The 7,876-nt window shown below is 42.7% G+C and overlaps 1 pseudogene; it reads left to right on the plus strand.

Annotated features, from left to right (window-relative positions):
* The first annotated feature begins 774 nt into the window (after positions 1 to 774).
* On the plus strand, positions 775 to 7,528 carry LOC122238085 (annotated as a pseudogene).
* Positions 7,529 to 7,876: the final 348 nt, after the last annotated feature.

The raw sequence follows: 7,876 nt of genomic DNA on the forward strand, positions 1-7,876 counted from the left end.
TGCCCAACCTACCTTCTAAGAGGTGCCAAGGGTATGTGAGAATATGTTTCACCATGTGAGGACCAAACTATATTTCTTAAGTGAGGCTTCCATATTCCACTGGACACCTTGACCGTAAAGCTGCCCAACTTGAACCTGGGGCTCAGCCTCACCACAGCTTTTTAACACAGGTCTGAGGAAGAGACATGCTTCTCTTCACCTTCCTGCTCCCAACACAACTTCCCCTTGGCCAATTTAGATACTGCCAATGAATGCAAACACCTGGTGGGGGCGCAGGGACTAGCCCAGTTCTAAATTCCAATCCAGGCTTAATCAGTTTACCTAGGAAGTCTTGAGTAAGGAGTTGTTATAAGGAGGATTCCTGTCTACTCTGAAGACAATTTAATTCAGTTTGATACCCACTTACACTGGTCCTTATGCAGGCACATCTCCAGTCAAGTTTATCAGAATCTATACTTCAGTTGGCTCATGAAGGGTTTTGGTAACAGTCCATCACCAGCCTAACTGGAGTGGAATTCAACACTAAGAGGTAGTTTCTCCCACAATGAAGAAACTCTGGTATGCATTTTGGAGGTGGGGGTGGGGGGCGGTGGTGGTAGTGAGTGAGGCTCTGGTTAGGTATTGAATGTTTAAGTACTTGTTCTCTTTATGATATCACTAACTCCATTGGAAAATACTCAAAAAGTAAGAGCTACATGTGGTATTTTTCCAGTTTCCTCTACTTAGAACAGCCATGAGTTAGTAAACTAAGCTTTAGACTGTGTGCTTTTAGACATGGCCCTGAAGATTCCAGGACAAAGTTTGCCAACAATAATCAAAATGATTGCTAGGGGTGTGGAAGATGGCCATATTGCTGATGTATGATGGTATAAACACAAAGGCAATCATTCTGACAAAGTCCAAGTAAATAGTTTAAATGGTTCCAATGTTCTGATTCCTGGGAATTTCCCTCTTGAAAGGTTTGAACTCAACTGGCAGCAATAGTGAAACTACTTTCTACACAAGTCAGCTTGGACCAACATCTAAAACATGGGAAGTGAAGTTTAAGAGGGATACTAGGCCCCCCAATGTTACCTTTTATCTATTCCCATGGGATAGCCACTAGCCACCGAGCACTTGAATGAGTCTGAATGGAGATGTGCTGTAAGTTTAAGATGCATAGCAACTACAAATAGTACCAAAATATAAGCCCTTTAGTTTTTGTATTACATGTTGAAATCGATTGTCTATCGGGTTAAAACGGAGTTTCATTTAATGGGGTCATTAGGATTGTAGTATGTGGTTTGTACTTGTGTTTCACATGTCTCAGACAGCACCATTCTAGTGTCTTTATAAAGAATTTATAGGAGACTATGTGCCAACAACCTTGTCATCTAGAAGCTTTCCACAAATGCTACTTCAGAAGTTGAGGGTTCTCTGGGATGAGAACTTGATTTCAGAGAATTAGACAAGATCACAAGATTGTTCTGTTTATACCACATCCCATCTACCTGGGAATTCCTAAACCTCAGACATGAGAACAAAAATGTTACATCATCAGGTATCTTTAGACAGTGATTGCTTGTCCTTTAGTTGATCATACCTAGTGTAAACATCCCTCAAAGAATTCTCTACTGCTTCTAGAAACCTCACCAGCAGCAGCACACAGACCAAAAACCATCCTGGGCTTTTCCAAGCTTCCACTCTTCCACTCAAAACCTGGCCTTGCTTCCACCCAGGCCATCCCACTGGGGAAGTGAGACCCTTCCTGCTACTGCAGTGAAGCTTCATTCCCTTCACTCCATCCTTAGGTTCTTCAGAAGCCCTTTCTATCACGCAGTTGAGGAAGATTGTGCCTGGATTCCATAGCAGATTTTAAACAAGCCTTTATGGTTTTTTCTGCAAGGGAAATTTAGGCCAAAAGAGAAGTCTACTCAACACTTTTCAAAGTTACTTCGGAGAGTAACAGCCAGATATGAAATTCATTTCTGACTCCCAGCCAGCCTCCCCCCCTCACCCTTTTCTGTGGAGAGTTGTTGCAGTTAAGCATCTTCGGCCACAGCTGGGTGTTTGTGTTCCTTCCTAAGCTGTGCTGTACGTTCCTAAGAGGGCAAGGCCTCCTTTCAGAGTGTGCTCAGTACAGGGCTGTTGAATCTAGTTGCCTTCAGACCAGCCTCACATTAACACAAGCTTCAGAGAAGAGTTATTTGCTCCCAGCCAGTCACTTGCTGCAGTCACCAGTCTCCTGGACCATGGGTCAGGTTTGGGAGGTGGGGGAAGGGAAAACTGACCTGGATCACCTCCGGCCACCACAGCTCCCACCCACAGGCTTCTACAGGATTTTTCCCCTGGAGAAAAAAATGTCAGCCTTTGGAGTTAAACAGAATCAGGTCTGTGAAAGGACTATTACGTAAGCAAACTGCTTTATGCCTCAAAGGATTCAGAACCATAGTGAAGGTTGAAGCTTCCCAGTGAGCCTTTTCTCCAATTCCATCTCCATTTCATGCAAGACCTCAGACTTGACAACACTGGAACAGACATCACAGAAGCCAAAGACCCAGAGTGAGTTCATTTCTACTTAAACTTAAGTTTGCCGTAGAGGAAATGAAATGAAGCCTAAAGATATGGAGTTTCCCTAGAAGCACTGGGAGAATTGAGAAGTTAATACTGTAATCACAGCTGCAAGCTTGAAGTGTCTTCCTGAATGAGGACTTTTTTTCCTTTTAAAACTAATGCGTCAGTATTTTTTCTTCAACAAGCTTAAGTATATTTTAAACACTTTCAAATTATGTTCCCTAGTACCTTGAATATTCTCTGGGGCAGTAGGCTGATAAAAATGTACATTTCTCCCCTGTTCCTAGAGCAGGTTTTTTATGTATCAAGATTGCACACACAAAGGTCCAAAAGCTACTGGCTTGAGTTAGGATAGCCAAACCACGGGAATCTACCCCAAAAACCAAGAGCACACTTTACACACTATGTTAAACAATTTGACAAATTATATTTTTTTAAAAAAGGATAGCCAATAATGCATCAGCTACATGTAAGATTTATGGTGGGGGGGGGGGCCTCTTGATATTCAGAGTGCTGCCTTTAACAAAAACCCTTCTGAGAAACTGCTTCTCTCCGAGGCACACATTTCAGTTTACTTGGTTACAATTTCTATCATTGAATTCTCACCTCTAATAGTTTTCCTACTCTTCTTGCTTAGTTCTAGTCTGAGTAGCTGATTACAATTAGGATAATGATAATGGTCTGACTACAGACACTAAGATTTAGTGCTAAGAAATAAACTAAGCAAACAACCAATTTCCTGGGAAGGTAGCACTGAACTCTGGTGTGAAGCAGCTCTGGGTAACCACTGAATACTAAGCAGAAACCCAAGTAATGAGTTGAACGCAAAATCGTCTTGCCACAGCTGAAGAATTTCTATTAATGCCACCCTAAGGGTTTGTCGGGGTTGGAGTTATGAAGAGCTAAATCCCAGGCAAGTTTCAAGAAAAAACTTAAGAGGTTTGGGTTGAACAGAGCCCAGTGGCCAGAAAGCAGACAGAATGCACATCAGGCCACAGCTCGGAGGTAACCACACAGATAAAAAGGTCCTAGAGCATGGCCAAATTCCCATTGGCAGAGAACCCTGCACTGCTCCAGGTTTTGTTCTAGAAGTTTGACATTTAAGAAGCTTGGTGTTATTGAACCCCTTCTCCCCACTCTTCAATTATGGTCTTACAAGAGTGACTACTAACCCTTCATCATACCCTAGTTTGATATCTAGAGCCAAGTGGCTCCAGAAGCCTATGCAGTAACACCAACATACAGACACCAGTTTTATAGGGCCCACCTGCAGTGGAGTCCTTTAAATAGGCAAACAGTAGGTGTTGTTTTGGTCTGCATTTTTAAGGAGAAAAGCAAAGCTTTTCAGGGTCTCCAGTTAGTTTTCTACTGGGAAGTCAGCATTTTGTCTAGTACACTGAAGTATTTTGTAGATTTGAAGTTGTGTATATGGTTTGCTTTTCCTTTTTTCCTTTCACTTTTATATTTAATGAAGTTTACAGAAATGGAAAGGGGACTGGTAGACAAAACATACCATGCTGTTCATCTTAGAATTCACCTAAGTTTAACTGAATTCTTCATTGCCAGTTAAGTCACCAGTATACCAGTTTCTGGAATTATTGGAAAGCAGAGAAATTTTGCCATCAGTAAAGATATGATTACAGGTGAGAATGCTACAGGAGGAGTAACGAGAATATTGGTTTTCAGTGTTAGGCAGCCATGAAGAAGCAAAGCCATTAATTGCGATCCCTGGGCCTCATCCTGCTGGAGCACTCCCTCCCCTTACCCCAGTTCTAGTTATAACCGTCAGTTAGCAAGCAGCAGCATCTTCTGGAAAAGCTGGGACTCAAGACCCCAGATCTCATCGGTCAAGTGATTCTGCGTCAAGCAAATTGCCAACCCCAGAACTATATGTGTCTTGAGCACATTGTCTACAAGGCAAGATCTTTGCTCTTCTTGAGCCCGGCTTTCCTTCACAAGTACATTATCAAAATTAATTCCCCACTGATAGGGGTGAGGGTAGACAAAGTTGTGTATCCTACTTTATTTTTCCAGATTTTTCTTAAAGCAGGTAGACCTAGGTATAGTTTGGTATAGTGCGATTTTTTACGAGACCACTTTGTTATACAGGTGACACTACGATTTGCTAGGTAGCACTTGGGAAATCATCCTAGTCCCGATTGTCACCTAGGATGCTCTTGATCAGTTTGTTACAAAGATGCCACATTATCGACTTCCTTTGTGACATTTTGTTAATAAGCTCAAGGAAACTTCACAATCCTCATGGTGCTTTAGGTAACCATCTAAGTCAAATTTCTTTACTATTCCAACTGCAAAAGCTCCTATCCATTCCTCATCAGAAAAGTGATCTCAGGTGAGCAATTCTGACATTAAATGAAGAGTTCAGGGAGAGGTAATACATTTCCCCCCTCCAGCTCCACATACAAGTAGGTCAGTTTCAGCCCACAGGTTTTGTATCATTTTCAGGTCAGACAAGGGCTTGCAAAATGAATGTGGTTAAAACTTAACTCCCTGGTAAGAAGGCTCAAAAGCCACATGTGCTAGAAGTTCGCTTTAGTTCTTCACCAACTTGTCACTAAAGACAATTCCTTCCCCCAAAGAAATGTAATTCCAAAGTATTCTACATTTTTCTCCCACGGTTTCCACCCAAGCCAATCTAACTTTTGGTCTCTTAACACAGGGAGGAGGTGGTTTGTCCTCACTTTTTGCCATTAGTCTAGACAGGAGTTTCCAATAGAGACTTTAGGACTCCAACTGAACGCTAGAAAAAAAAAAGTAGGAAATTTTTGTGAGGAAAGCTAGATTACTGAATCTGCTTTGAGCATAGAAGCTCTAAACTTCTGTCCTTTTAAGGCTTATACAACTGAAGTTAGTTGGAAGAGTGATTTGATCAACCATCTTCTAAGTGGGAGGTTAAACACAAGTCAGTTAAAGCAGGTGACTTCTCAGCGAGGTTTGAGCACGAGAGAAGAAAACTCAAAGTTCAAGGTTCAATGTGGTTTTTTTGTATTTTTTAATGTTTAAGGGAGAAAGAGACAGTGCAAGCAGGGGAGGGGCAGAGAGAGAGAGAGAGAGAGAGAGAGAGAGACAGAATCCGAAGCAGGCTCCAGGCTGTCAGCGCAGAGCCCGACGCTGGGCTTAAACTCACAACCTGGGAGATTATGACCTGAGCTGAAGTCAGATGCTTAACTAAGCCACCCAGGAGCCCCAAAGTTTAAGAACCGCCCCTCCCCCCCCCAGGACTCCCAATAACTATAAAAGTTTCTCCTCTATCTGTATTTCGAGGAAGACATGACTGATAAAGTGACTTCAGGAAGCGGCCATAACATCCTACATAACATAACAGATATTTTCGGTCTGCAAATGACTGCTTTCGAGTTCCTTGATCTGTTTGCTTAGATACCCATCTTTTTCTTCATTCTTTCACTTCTAAAGTAAGCTACCCAAAATTTCCCTTGAGATCCAACGAGAAGTTTGGTTCTTTCCACCCACCCCCTCCTTAACCCTCAGAGAACCCCCTCAGCTACTAATACGCCTGTAAAACCGCGAACTACTTCACTCAGGGACCCACACACCCCAACCCTACAGCAGCACCGCAAGCAACTGCGGCCGCCAGCCAGCCTCCGTTTTATACTCAAAGCCCCGCCTTCTTCTTGGGTGCGGACCAATGAGAACACCGAGGAGCCGGTCTACAATTGGTCCGTGATTTCCGGCTGGTGAAAAAAAATAGCCTTCCAAATACCCGGTTGCCAGAGCCTCAGGCTTTAGGCTTCTCACTTTAAAAAGGCAGTGCTCTCCCTCTGCTTTTTTTCCTGCCTGGTAAAGGTCACTGAGTTGTTGAAGACATTGTGAGGGAATACTTTAGAGTCATCTTCCAAAAGTGGCTGAATCAACTACCCCTCTAGCACTTAGTCTTAACGTGAAAGATTTTGTGAGCCTTAAGGAGAATCAAAAGGAGAACCCTGAGGGGCCGACGCATGCGCAGAGCAAAGGCTCAGGTAGGCTACCTTATTTCTTGGCCTGAGGCATCCATTGGGCCCAAGGGTAAGATGCAGGTGCCTTTCTGGCACTCTCCTCCCTCATGTACTTGCTACTCTTCACCAGGTTGCAGATGGTAGCCACCAGCTTGTCTGCAGCGAGTAGCTCGCCATTCATGGGGACTGCTGGGCTTTGGCCTTTTTGTCTTCTCTCTGACTGCTTTCAATAATCTGGAGAATCTTGTCTTTGGCAAAGGATTCCAAGCAAAGATCTTCCATGAGATTCTTCTCTGCCTCCCGTTGGCTCTTTTTGCATCCGGCCTCACCCACCGAGTCTGCCTCACCACCTGATTCACATTCTCCATGGTTGGCCTATGCTACATCAACAAGGCCTCCTCCACTCTGTATCAGGCAGCAGTCCCAGGCCTCACACCAGCCAAAGTCACAGGGAAGGGCAAAAAGAGAAACTGACCCTGAATGTCCAATAAGGTTGATTCTTTGTTTAAAACAAAACAAAGCAAAAGGAAATATGAGTAGCTTTTTGGTCAGACACTGGTGTTAGAGTCAAACATCCTTACCCTCAGACAGTGCTAATGATCTTCATGCTCACCTGTGTGTGTCATTCATTTATTTTTTTCATTTACAGCTATCATTAAAGCCTATGATTCAGAGGAAGCAAGAAGTGACCTAGTAGGAATGGGTTTTGTCTGTGTTTTTCAGAATCCTCAGGATACACATGTTTCTGAAAAGCTCATTCGTTTGTAAATTTGGGGGTAAAAAGTACTATGTTTAGACACTAACAATCCAACTGATATAAATAAGTGATTTAATTAATAGAGGAAGAGAGGCAAAACTTCCTTACAGAATAATTTGAAATGATATATGTCCCTGCTCCCCAGTCCAAGAGGTGGAGTTTAATTCCCTTCCCTTTGAGTGTGGGCTGGGCTTAGTGACTCAGGTATCTATAGAACAGAGTAGAGAAAGGGAAAAAATAATAATTTTACATACACCTGAAACTAATATTATACCATATGTTAACTAACTGTAATTTAAACTAAAACTTAAACAATTTTACAGTGAAGAAACCTGACAAACACGACCTTAACCAAGTGATCCAGGTTAACATCACCAGCGGTAAGTCATGTTGCTATTAAGTACCTTTTGCTATAATGAGAAGAGCACTCCATCCCCATGATATTCCTCTTCAAAACCCATAACCCCAATATAATCATGGGAAAAACATCAGACAAAACCAAATGGAGGGACATCCTATAAAATCCTGACCAGCACTCTTTAAAACAGTCAATCAAGGCCATGAAAAATAAGGAAACACTGAGAAACTGTCA

Source organism: Panthera tigris, chromosome B1, assembly GCF_018350195.1.
Source record: "Panthera tigris isolate Pti1 chromosome B1, P.tigris_Pti1_mat1.1, whole genome shotgun sequence".
NCBI lineage: Eukaryota > Metazoa > Chordata > Mammalia > Carnivora > Felidae > Panthera > Panthera tigris.